Consider the following 13112-nt stretch of genomic DNA (forward strand, 5'->3'; position numbering starts at 1 on the left):
TTCATTCTGTTCTCTATTGTTTAGGAAGGCGAAGCAACTAGTGCATATACTGCTTCCCCCTTGGTTCCTACTGTTCATGAAGGCGAGACAACTAATGCGGCCGCTGCTATCCCCTTGGTTGGTACAGTTGAGAGGGCCCCAGGTTTGTCCCGCTGATGAAAAAAATGCTTTACGGAATCTAAGATATATGAATTGGGCTCATGTTTGAGCATGGTCTCTATGTAGGACAAACAGGAGAAGCGCCGAGTCTAAGGAATGCTATTGGTTCTCTGAGTGGTCTTGGTCCTTGTGGAGCGGAGAATGCTCAAACTGGTTCTAGAGCTGACTTGGATGAAAATGCAGTTTCTGCTCAAGATCTTAATGGTTAGTCCCTATTTTTTATGTTGCATTCTCTTTATCAGTAAATTGCACCTTTGTAATTCTGCAATTGTAGTATTTGAATTGTGCAATATGACTTTTTTTATTTCATTTAAGTTTCAGCCTTCTTTATTGTCTTATATTTTTTTTGCTGGAAAAGTACCTGTCAAGGAACCTTGTCTGAAGACGATGACTCCATTCTTTCGTAGCCCTAGTGTACCTTCATTCAGAATGTTTGAAGAACTAGATGACTTAGGAAATTATGTTGCAGATCCTAACTTGAGGCGCCCAGTTGGTACAACTTGTGATATATCTTGTCCTCTTGATAGAGCGTTGTCTATGGTACATGTCCTCTTCCATCTTGTTTATTCTTCCCATGCTAAGTCATTATATATTATGTATATGAAATTTTATTTATTCTTTGTTGCTGCAGTTGAGTAGAGTTTCTACTTCAGGTTAGAAAGTTGGTGCTAATATGTCCCATGGAGGTGTCCCTGGAAATGTATGTAGTTTTGTTTCTGTAGATGCCAAGTAGTTTTTGATGTACAAGGAATGTTTTCCCACCTGATTTAGTTTCATTTTTTCAAAGGTTGAAACCAAAAGCAACTTGAACTTGAAATCTAGGTCTGCATCTAAAGAATGGGTTTTTGTTGATAAGCCGACGTCTCCTAGAGGTGGTAATGTGAGCAATGAGGAGACCATTGGCACTGGAAATGCTGGGACTAAGATAAATGGGAATGTTGAAAATGTAATCCTCCCTATTGCATTATATCGATTTTGTATTGTGATGTAACTTTTGATCTCTCTGGTCTTATTTCTGTATTTATTGTTGTTTTAGGACGTTATCCGTATGGAGTCTTTACCTTTAACTGAATATTCTGAGATCGAAGAAGATCCAAGTCAACCTGTTCCTCTTGTTGCAGTCAGTCCTTATGGAGATCCTATGAAAATTGTAAATAGGCATACCTAATCTTATCATTCTGGAAAGTTTGTGGTGGGAGATAATGTGATGGTGCCTGCTTCCTTTTGCTTTATCTTTTTTGGAGACATGGTAGTAGAAGGGGAAGTAGTTAGTACAATGCTACATGGTAGCAGTTGGGGCTACTTTTGGATCATGTAATAGCTTGTATAAGTAGTTGTAGTAATGTTCATACTCTTGCGAACCAGTACTAGTGTTGTATATATATTTGGAGTAAATGCCCCCTTCTTTTTTCTTTGTAAGTGTATCGTATTGTGTTTGTGTGATTTTTTGTGATGCAGTTTTAGGATATATTGAAATTATTAGATCCTTGCTCTAACACTATTAGTTTTTCCATTTTTTGAACAATTTTATGTGTTCCTTGTTGTATGTTTTGCAGACACCTATTCAATCACGTCTTCCATCCCATCGTGAAAAGTCTGTGGTTGGTGGGCCTTGCTTGTTTGCAAAGTCTGTTGGCAGCAATGGATTTGTATTGAACTCTGAGTCGTCCAGTGAAGCTGTTTGGCAGTCTTCGAGTTCAAAGGTTGCTATTCATCGTCCTAGACGGCTTGCGAAGCCCAGCATGTACAAGATCAGCCCTTTTATCATCCCTCAATCCAAGATTAGTGCGTCCAAACTTGAATCTGATGTGTATGAAGCTGTTTTAAAGATGGGAGAAAGTAGCGAACACTTGAAGTAAGTTTGAAATTTACACAATTTTCCCATTCTTAGCCTTCTGCAGCACCATGTGTTAATACTTGTACCAATTCACTGTGAATTGTTTTGTTTTTGTGTTTGCAGTCTAAAAGTGGTGGATTATGTGTTCGTTGTTATCTTGTTGAGTGCACTTTCATCTTCTCTTCGGCCTGGCAGAAAGGTCAACCATTTTGTAGTGAACGCATTTTGCAAGCTGCTGTTCCTTAGAAAACACCCTAGGGATTCTAGAAAGCATTACTTCTTCTCTAAAGTTGGGGTTAGTAGTCGTTGATGTATTCTTTGTAAACTATATGTTTGCACTATATGAAAATAATATCGGTCAATTTGTTATTGTAGGATTATCTTATTGGAAATCATGGTCGTGATGATGAGAAGGAGAAGGAGCTATTTGAGACTGCTGTGAGATGCTTTAAGGGTGCTCATCGTGCCAGGCCTTTAACATCCAGCGACTATGTGCGTAACATATCTTCTCTATTATTTGAAAAAGAGTACTAGCATAAATGTTGTGTTCTAGTCCTACTATGTGATGTTACTAATAATCACAATGTTTGTTATTTTGTCAGCTCTATTTTCCAATACTCTTCCATGATCGGTGGTATGTTGTTGTACTGTATTTTAGCCTGAGATGGTGTATAATCTTGGATTCATGCACAGTGTGCTTTGGAGTAGACTCAACTTTCCACAAAGCTGTGAAAGATGAATTTGTAAGTATCAGTTTGTATTTGTATATGCACCGTTTGTCTATTTTTAGTATTGTAGTGGCAGTTTTTCCCATTATTTTTAGTGCTACAGTAGTTTACTATATCCTTCATCGAAACAAATATTATTTTGCATGGTGTAGTCATTTTCTTTTTGCCTGATTTGTAGCTAGACAACTTGGCCACCGTCTGGAAACAAGTTGTTAATATCGACTATGGCTTACATGCATTCCATGTCTTCTTTGGAACTGTACCCCATCAATCTGATAAGTATGTGATTGAAATGTAGTCCTTTGATTTATATAGATCATGTGGATTTTGTTTGTGCTTATAGTCCCATTGTTTCCTATTTTTCCCTTTTTGTTTTTCTTTTTTCAGCATAATCAATGATAGTGGTGTGTATGCTATAAAGAACCTAGAGCATTTTGAAGTCCATCTGAATATGTTGGAGAAGTACACCAAAGATGATATTAGTCAACTTCGCGTCAAACTTGTTAATGACATGGTTTTCAATGAATACAATAGTGCATATGATGGTACATGCAAAGTGAAGGAGGTAATATTAGTTCCAACGTCACTTTGTTTATTATAACTTCATGTTTTTGAATCTGATTGTTTGTTTCTATTTTTTTCTTTCTCAGGTCTCTGGCAATTTGAATCTGGGAGCATGATTTGAGGCTTGTCTCTAGATCTTGCGTTTAGGTCAATATAGGGTGTAGGTTCTTGCTATGAGTGCATGCCACTTTGTAAAGAAGTAGCTAGTTTGGTGAGAGCATTTGATGCTAAAGTGGTTGTAAATTTTAATATACATTGAAGAGGCTAAAGTAAACAAGATGATAATATTCTGTTGGATTGCTGATGTTAACTCTTTTGTACCCATTATTCTAGCTTTATGGTTTTCTCTATAAGTGTTTTTTGTTGTGTACTACTAATCTTTTATAGGGAAGACAAGGAGAAGTTTGAGGGTTGTGCATGTTCCTCTTGTCTTCTTGTTTATAGATAGTTCAATTGGGTCTTGTGTTATATTATTATGAGTTTGATTTTGTTCTTACAGACCAAGATGTTGAAGTATGACTTTTGTGCATGGATACTAGAAGCACCATGAGGGTACGCGGTCAGTTAAAGTCCAACCAGCATCTTATTGAGATCCTTTGTCCTCAGTACCATGGCAACAGGTGAGTTTTGCATTTTTTAAATTTAGTCTGTGTAGCACTTGCTTTTTAACTCATTGATAGTTGTTGAATTGATCATATGATGACAATATGAGTCGCCTTGTTATATGTTTCTTGTGATTTATTTGTTATTTGTGATTGTGCTTACCCTCACCAAGTTTTTATCCTTGTCCTTCCATAGAAAGAAATTGTCCTTTGTGATTTGTGCTAACACACCTTGTCTTATGTTTGTTGTGTTTGTGATTTCTTTGTTATTTGTGATTGTGCTAACCCTCACCAAGTTTTTATCCTTGTCCTTCCATAGAAAGAAATTGTCCTTTGTGATTTGTGCTAACACACCTTGTCTTATGTTTGTTGTGTTTTGTGTCAGCCCACACCAAGTTTTTATCCTTGTCCTTCCATAGAAAGAAATTGTCCTTTGTGCTCTGTCCTATGTGATCTGTGTTTGTGTTAGATGAAGGTTTGTGGAGGTAGGCCAAGATGTGGGGGTTGTTCCATCTATGTTTTTCAACAAATTCTATGCTTGGTCTGAATATACCAGAGTATTTGTTACTGCATAGTTCACAGGAGGTTCGATGACCTCATCAACAATTGTTATGTGTTTTTCTTGATCTAGAATGATTTCATCATTTAGTTGTCTTTCCTGTTCTGTATATTCTGTGCAACCATTTCTTGCATATTGATTATGTATGCAACCATGCTTTTATTTAATTTGGTTGTTTTCTTTAGGGGTTTAAGAATTTTTCCAAGTCTGCAAGAGAACTAGTAGACCGAATGCAGAAGATTGATAGTAGGAAGATGGGAAGATTGATAGTATCCAACCATCCTTGTCTTATGTTTGTCTGTACAGGAAGATGGGAAGGCCACCTAGCTCCAATTCTGCCGATATCAGGAGTGGGAGGCCACCTGAGCAAGTTAGAGCAGAACATGCCATTGCTCAAGCAGAGGGTCGCCTTTCTTGATATTGCTAGGATTTGTGAACTCTTTGTGTGAGTGATTGAAATATTTATGTGTCGATAATTTTAGTTGTGAAGCGTGATGGTAATTTTCATAACAAGGATGACTCAAAAGTTGTTATTTTTTGCAGCTTGCAAGAAAAAAGAAAAATGATAATCCAATTGAAACCATGGATGAAGCATATGGCAGGTATGTATGTCTGCACCAAGTTCTCTTAGCAGTAGCAGTAGCTGTAGGCCACTGCATATGTAAACCAAACAACTTAAATATTCAGTTATGTAATTGCAGTTTGATGTAATGTAAATTGCAAGTTTAGGGCACTGCAATTTTAGTTATGAGCACGTGCAATCCATGTTTTATCAAGTTGCGGCCCAATAGTCTCTTCTAGTAGCCTCAGATAGATACATTTCATTGTAGGTCTAAAGATATAATAGTACTGAATTTACAATTGCTCTATTACTAATAAGTTAAATAAATTATTTGGCCACTGTAATTGCAGCTATTAGCATTCCATCTCTTGTTTTTGGTTTTCTCAATTCTTGACTTTCCCCTTCTTTGGTTTGCTTGCTGCACTTGCACTGCTACTATTTATTGGTGTTGTCCACATCTCCTGCATGATAATATCAACAACATTAGATGAATATACATATGAAGAAGTGACATCTATTGTTGTAGTGCTAACATTTACTTTTTGCCTATGTTTCTCTGTGTTACCTGATTTCCTTTTCTTTGTTTTTTAGGCACAGGAGGAAGATGCTTTTTTTGGCATGTCTTGATGTTATGCCCTCCTTCACGATAGTGTGTACAGGTAAAGTTGCTTTTTGCTTTGCTTCTGATGTCCTCAACTATTCCTATTTGCCTGGTCACTTTCTTGGGCCTTCCTCTTTTCTGAGCATTATTAGGGTCTTGCAAAAGTATTGTATCACTTTCTTGAGCTGATTCTGTTTGAGGTAGTCTGACTGCATCATTAGCATCTTGCAAAACATTAGTACCACTTTGTTGAACAGATTGTGATTGTTGCAGTCTGACTTCATCTATTGGTTCATTGAGTTTTCTTTGCATTCGCTCGGCTTCTTCTAGAACATAGTTGAATGTTTCCATTGTTCTTGATCCATCTAAAGCAATATTGCTCAACTTGTTTGACAATATGTTGTGCCTCAATGGCCTGCTCTTCTCAATCTCTATTTCTGGTACAGTATTCTGCCTTGTCAACTGTTTCCTCTCTTTAGCCCTTCATCTTTCAATGAAATAACTGTCATCTAGCTGAGATATATTTAGGTTTGTGAGCACCTTGATGATATGGCAGCATATTATACCATCTTTTTCAAATTTGCAACACAGACATCTGTAGTTTTTCTGTGTCAAGTCTACTGTCACAATGTATCTCCTTGTTCTGAACTCAAACTGCCTATGGTACTCTGATTTTAACACTGCATAAACTTGATCTTTCTGGAGTTCTTGAGCCTCATACTTTGTTGCCAATATGAGCTCCTTTTGAAACTTGAAGAATATCTTTCTGTTGTACAGCCTTGCAGCCTACCTTTCGAGCTCATATGCCGTACTCAACCAAGGCATTGATCTGGTTTCAAAGTCCTGTTCTGCTTGATTCTTTTCTGTTGTATCTGAAATTCTTTGGAACTCATTCATAAATCTCATAATACTATATCTTGGTGTGACATCCAGTTTGAATAATGCATTTGTGCCTTCACTTCTCGCTGTAGAGTTGATGAAAGGGAAGAAATGCTTCTTGAAGTAACATGGAACAAAATTTTCCCTATTAAACCACATGTCATCAAGGTATCTGAAGCCACCGACATCATATGTTTGTGGCAACTTCTTGTACAAGTACTCAAACTCTGTTTTAGTCAATGAGTTCCTAAGAATGTCAAAGAGATCGTCATGCAACTTCTTGTTCCTTTCTAATGAAAATATCCTGCCACCTTTCTCCTGAGCTTTCTTCATAATGTGGAAAAAGCAGTTCCGATGAATAGTGTTCGATAGAATGTTTCTGATAGCAGCCTTCATTGCTAGGTCCTGGTCAGTGATTACAGTTTTAGGGTGCTTTCCTCCCATACAAGTTAGCATTGTCTGAAACAACCACTCAAAAGTTTCTGTAGTTTCATCCATTATGAAAGCGCAGCCAAACAGGCAATTGTCCCCATGACCTGTAATACCAACAATTGGTGCAAACTTGAGGGAGTACTTGTTTGTGTTGTAGGTTGTATCAAAACTGATGCAATCTCCAAATTCCTCATAGTACCTTCTGCTTGTACCATTGGACCAGAAAATGTTTTTCACTTTGTTGTTTTCATCTATGGAAAACTTGTAGAAGAACATTGGGTCCTCAGCCTATTTCTTAGAGAACCAGTCATGCACTTGCTGCATGTCATTATCCGATGTTGCCTTATTTATCTTTGTCTTCTCGTTGCTGATATATTTCTTGTTGTATGGAGTGACATCCCCTCTTATATAAGATAGGACTGCCATAATCTTCCTATCTGATAGGTTCACTTTGTTGAATGTTGCAATAAGTTCCTTCTCCATTTCAGTCATCCTAATATGTGAAAACAGTTTATTCTTCTAATCCTTGCTTGCAAACGCATGATTATGCTCAAGATTCAACCTGGTTATTGTCCATTCTCCATTATGTAGTGTGACAACAAGTTCAGCGAGGCACTCAGTTGGTACAAGCGTACTTGTTTTCCTTTTGTTTGGCATAGGATTAGGTGTTGGCGGTGTACCAGAAATCTTGTTTTTGTTATTTCTTGCGCTTTGGACTCCTGAAACAGAAATCTTCCTTTTGTTGTTTCTTGTGCTTCATACTCCTGAAACATCAGTGCTATCATCCTCCTTTCTCTTACCGGACAAGTTACACTTGTATGTGACCCTTGTTACCTAGCCATAGTTGTGATCTTTCTTGTCTTGGCACTTGTATGTGTGCCATTTTACCAATGAAAACCCGACTATAAATGCGTAGTCATTGTAGAAACTATACGCATCTTCTGTTGTTTTGAATTTCATGCCTAGCTGAGGAACATGCCTGCTAGCATGTTTGTGAGACAAACGCTCAGCTGCCATAATACTTTGGTTTTCAATCTGAATTGCCCTGAGCTCTTCTTCATCTTGTTCTTCACTTGCTACTAGATGTTGTTTTGTCATGTTGCCCTCTGTATCTTGCTCCCCTTCACTGCCTTGTTCATCTTGTCTTTCCTCATGTACCATGTTTTCTTCATTTGCAAACTCTGGTACTGTTTCTGATTCTTCATTTCGCAGGCCATCTACATCATCTTGTGGTGGCTCATAGATTCTATTGGTAGTGATGAACATCCGGTTCTGTTTTCACCGGTAAGGAAAATGGTGTACTGTTAGATATTTCATCTTGTATTGTAGCAAACAAAGTAATTTAGTTGTATATGTAGAGAACAAGTAAATACCTCTAGTGGAAATGGCTCATTGAGTATGTCCATGAAACTTCCTGTCATTTCAGATGACAAAAATTCTTCATAATTCTAATTTGAAGATTTAGCCTGAGCTATGACTTGGTTCATAAGGCTTGTATAGCTTGATCCGCCCTGTGATAGTACATAACTTGTTCCTCCTGGTGACATGATCACCTGCAAATTTTGGGGTTCACCATTACAATAAAATCTTAGTTCTTTTGTTAGTACCTATTTTTTTTTTAAAAAAATTGTGAAATACGAGTTTTAGGAATCTCACTTCTTGTCTCTGCATTTGTTCTTGTCCATAGCTGCTGTAGTTCACTAGTGGTATTGAGCTCTGCTGTTACATCATGAGGTCAGTCAAATGCCAAGGAGATAGAGAGGAAGACAAAGTAGTGGAATAACACATTGAAGCAAGATAAAGTAAGTCAAACTTGTAGTGCCTGCTGCATTATTATTATTATATTTTTTGCACAGGGTTTGATGAACTTATATATGTCACACTGACAATATGTGTTATAAGTTGAATTCCTTTTTACCTCATGAGTATTGTTGGCATTTTCAATGTTTGTATGAAACATGTAGTAGCTCTCAGGATTGAATTCCACTTCTCTTTCGGACGCACCCTGCATATGAAGAAGACTATCCTGTCCATAACAGTTGTAGTCCAGTAGTGCTGATGAACTATCCTGTTCATTATAAAAACAAAAAGAAACTCAAATATCAGTAGTTGCAATTAGGAATAGTCTAAATTACAAGTTTGTAGCATTGCAATTGTAGTTTTCTTAATATGTAATAACTGCAATTTTTATTTACCTCATTAGTATAATTGGGGTTTACAATGTTTGAATCAAAATTGTAGTAACTTTGAATATTGGCTTCTAAATCTCTTGCTAAAGCACTCTGCATATATTAAGATAAACCGATTAGTGAAAGCAACATTGCCAAAGCATTCTGCATATAATAAGATAAATCAATTTTTCAAACATGTTCACAATGTATGTTAGTTGTTATCTCTGATAATTGTGTAAGTTCCAGTCTAGTGTCATCACATCCAATACCCAATTCCCTTAAGAAGTCTTCATCTCCTATTTGATGCAGTCCTTCGTTGTGAACCTGCATAAACATGCAACAAACTGTTATTTTTAGGTGTAAGAAGATCTTTTACATTGCAGTCAGCCAGTGGGCAGTGACATTTGTCGTGGTCATCTAAACTTACAACCAAAACAAACAAGCAAAAAAGAAGGGTGTCTGCCTCTATTGCAATTCTGTCATGTGCAAGGAATTCCACAAGTTGATCAATTTGTGATCAAGTTGCATCTGAGTTCTTTACAAGTTTGCCCAAAATCCTATACAAGTTACCTCTAAATCCTATACTAGTTGCCTCTGAATTCTATACAAGTTCCCCCTAAATCCTATATAAGTTGTCTCTGAATTCTATACAAGTTGCCCCTAAATCCTTTACAAGTTGCCTCTGAATTCTATATAAGTTGCCCCTAAATCTTATACAAGTTGCCTAGGTTCATAACACATTGTTCTTGTAGTCATCAACCACCATGTAGGCATGGATCCCACTAGATTTGCTCTATGGTCACTGTTATAATTTGTAATTGTTGGAGACAGATAATTGGAAATCTAAATCGGTTTGACAAGTGTACTGTACTTTGGATAACTATAGAGCTATAGCAACAGCAACAAAGAATATAGAAGCAAGATGGTTACGGTTCAGGTGTTTCAGTGAACTGATGCAATGAGAAAAAGGAGATGAAGGCAAGAAATAGAATAATCTTGCTGGTTAGTACCTTTTTCCTAGGCAGATCATATCTTTTGCCCTTGTTCATCTTCTTGTGTTTTACTTGTGCATTTATTCTCTAATTTTCGCTCTTCTCTCCACTCTAATTCCCCTTTTAGATCCAGATTGATCGGGGGTGTTTCTTTCTTGCTGGAGGGTGTAGTGGCAGAGCTGTAATTTCTATGTACTGTTTTATTGGGCTGAATAGCTGCTTTGTGGCTCGAATGAGTAGTTATTTGATATAGCGGGTATCGGATCTTGCACCCGTTAAGGTTTGGCGGGCCCGGTAGCTGATTTGGTTGGGTTTGCAGGTTCATTTGCGGACCCGTTTTGTTGCCTGCTACAGAAAAAAAATAGAGAACAGATCTAACCCTTGGATGTAGATCCAAGGGCCCTGGACGTCGCCTGAGATGGTTCATATATTTCAGGCAACTGAAATATAGCAACTCCCTATATAGGAATACATGCATACATGCATGCACACTGCATCTTTCCGGTATATATACAGAAGATCGTGTATGTTTATATTTAGGGGGATTTTTTTATGTGCCATTAAAAAAGATCGAAATGTCCTGTGTATCCCTAAAAAAGTTCAGCGATCTTCAGCACCACTGCTTTAATTTTTTTGTGTCCTCTATACCACTACCGTCAGTTTAGGCTCTAACACCGTCAAACTATAGGTGTGAAAAGACGAAAATACCCTTAAGTTTAAACATGTCATTAATTTTTTGAGCATCTTAACGACTTCAAATGAAAAAAAACTCAAAACTAGAAAGTTGTAGATCTTGTTGAGATCTATAATTTTCATATAAAAATTATCTTCATTTAATTGCACAAAAAAATATGATTTGATATGATTAATATATCTTAGAAAAATCATATTTTTTTTGGAATTAAATGAAAATAATTTTTATATAAAAATTATAGATTTCGACGAAATCTACAATTTTCTAGTTTTGATTTTTTTCATTGAAGTCGTTAAGATGCTAAAAAATAATGATATATTTAGACTTAAAAGTATTTTCGATTTTTGACACCTGCAGTTTGACGGCGTTAGAACCCAAACTGACGGTAGTGGCATGGAAGACACAAAAAAATTGAAGCAGTAGCGCTGAAAACCGCTGAATTTTTTCAGAAATATACAAGACATTACGATCTTTTTTAACGACGCACAACGAATTCCCCCTTATATCTGTCTATCATATCACGGTGAAATTAAGGGACAGAGACAGAGACCTCAATCACCGGGGCGAGCGCGGGACAAACTCTGCCCGTCGTCGTCCCACATGGGCGCGCGGCACAGCGGGCAGGTTGCCACATCGTCGCCACTGCCGACCCAAGCATCGATGCACGCGGCGTGGAACGCGTGCGAGCTGCGCAGCTCCACGACCGTCTGGAAACCTCCCGATTCCAGCCCCGCCAAGCAAATCGCGCAAACGGCCGCCGCGCCCTCGGCGTCGCCTTCTGCGGCCATCTTGTCGTCCGCCGGCTGCGCAACCCGCCGCCGCCTCTACCGCGTTGCCGTGAGCGACCGCGTCCCGGTCTCCCACAACCTCGCCTCCAGGAAGCGTTCCAAAGTGGCATCGTTGGCATGCTCTCCGCCCCAAGGCTGTCCTAGCAGATGCACCTCGCCCTGGTACGGCGCGACGCCGAGTCGGTCCAGGAGCACCCCGGCGATGAAGCGGATGAGGCCGAGGAGGTCGAGCAGAAGCAGGAGGTTTCGCCGCAGAGGGAGCTCGTAGCTGTGATCGAAGCTGGCGGGGTTGCTCATCGGCGACATGGCGGTAGGTGGTAGCGTCTCACTGACCTAACGCCTGATCGAGCGCGCAGCCGCGTGGTGCAGCACTGCTGCCTGCGTGGATTTCTTGCTTGCAACAGGCGCTTCTTTATAAACTGTGACTACGAAGTCTGTTTGGTGCGTGCGATGGATCGATACTTCAATAGCGGAGGTTGAGAGTTGCCTATCAGTTGGACTATCAGATCAGCTGGATCGACACTTGAGAGGAAGCAGCAATCGCACGTTGCGGGCTTGTGGCCAAGCAGTTGGCGTGGTGGTATTTTTCGAACCGTAGCGTTACTAGCGTGTAGTCGTCGCAGCATCTGGGCCACAAATGGAACATCAGGGCATTATGGAACTTGATGACCTAAACGTGTTGGGCACAAGATGGAGAAGTTGGGAGTTGGAAAAAAAAGTCCATTTTATACCTCCTTAAAACATTATTGTAGCCTGATTTTTTCCTCAAACATTAAAATTAGATGTATTACGGCCTAAACTCTTAAAACCAGTTAAGGCCCCATTCGGTTGTTCCGGTACGGGCCGTTCCGTGCCTAGAGTACTTCTGTAGTACAAATTAGTGAAGGAAAGGGTTCGACTGGGAATGAATCCTAGATAACCGAATGAGGCCTAAATATATTATCTCCCTACCCTAGTTTCAAAAAGATTTTAAAGCTAGTTTTATCTTCTTCTAGTTAAAAAAATGGTAAATACTTGATAAAGCTATTAAACCGCCGAAAATGTCTCTAAGCTTTAAAAATTCCAAAAAAATCCTAGGGTCTAGAGATATATTTGGATATGTCCAATCCAAAGAAAATATCTAGAGCTCATGAAATACATTTAGAATCTTCCAGAAGTTAGATTTATCTCTAAGAAAATAAAAAAATATCCTAAAAATCTATAAAATTTCCAGAACATTCCACCTGATGTATAAACATATTTTAAAAACTTTCCGCAACACAAAGATAAGACACAACTAGCATGAATGCATAACATAAATGTATTCATTTTTGCAATGCGAAGTTTTTAAAACATGTTTATACACTTTTAGAATGTTTTAGAAAAAAATCTAGATTTCTTTTTCTAGAGCTAAATCTAAATTCTCAAGCTTTATATACATTTTCATGAGCTCTAAATATTTTATTTGTATTATTAATATCCCAATGTATCTTTATGATTTTTTTTCAAAGATTTAGAAAGTTGGAGACATTTTTTGTGGTTTAAAAACATTATCAATTATTTAC

General features: G+C 38.2%; 1 long non-coding RNA gene and 1 pseudogene across 1 annotated transcript; one reads left to right on the forward strand and one right to left on the reverse strand.

The window, feature by feature from the left end:
* Window positions 1–816: 816 nt before the first annotated feature.
* Window positions 817–1290, forward strand: LOC136532953 (uncharacterized). Its single transcript, XR_010778355.1, has 3 exons — window positions 817–859; window positions 947–1105; window positions 1196–1290. It is a non-coding gene; the product is annotated as an uncharacterized lncRNA (long non-coding RNA).
* Window positions 1291–5196: 3906 nt separating this feature from the next.
* LOC136532955 (uncharacterized) lies at window positions 5197–12202 on the reverse strand (annotated as a pseudogene).
* Window positions 12203–13112: the final 910 nt, after the last annotated feature.

This window comes from Miscanthus floridulus, unplaced genomic scaffold (genome assembly GCF_019320115.1).
Source record: "Miscanthus floridulus cultivar M001 unplaced genomic scaffold, ASM1932011v1 fs_746_1_2, whole genome shotgun sequence".
NCBI lineage: Eukaryota > Viridiplantae > Streptophyta > Magnoliopsida > Poales > Poaceae > Miscanthus > Miscanthus floridulus.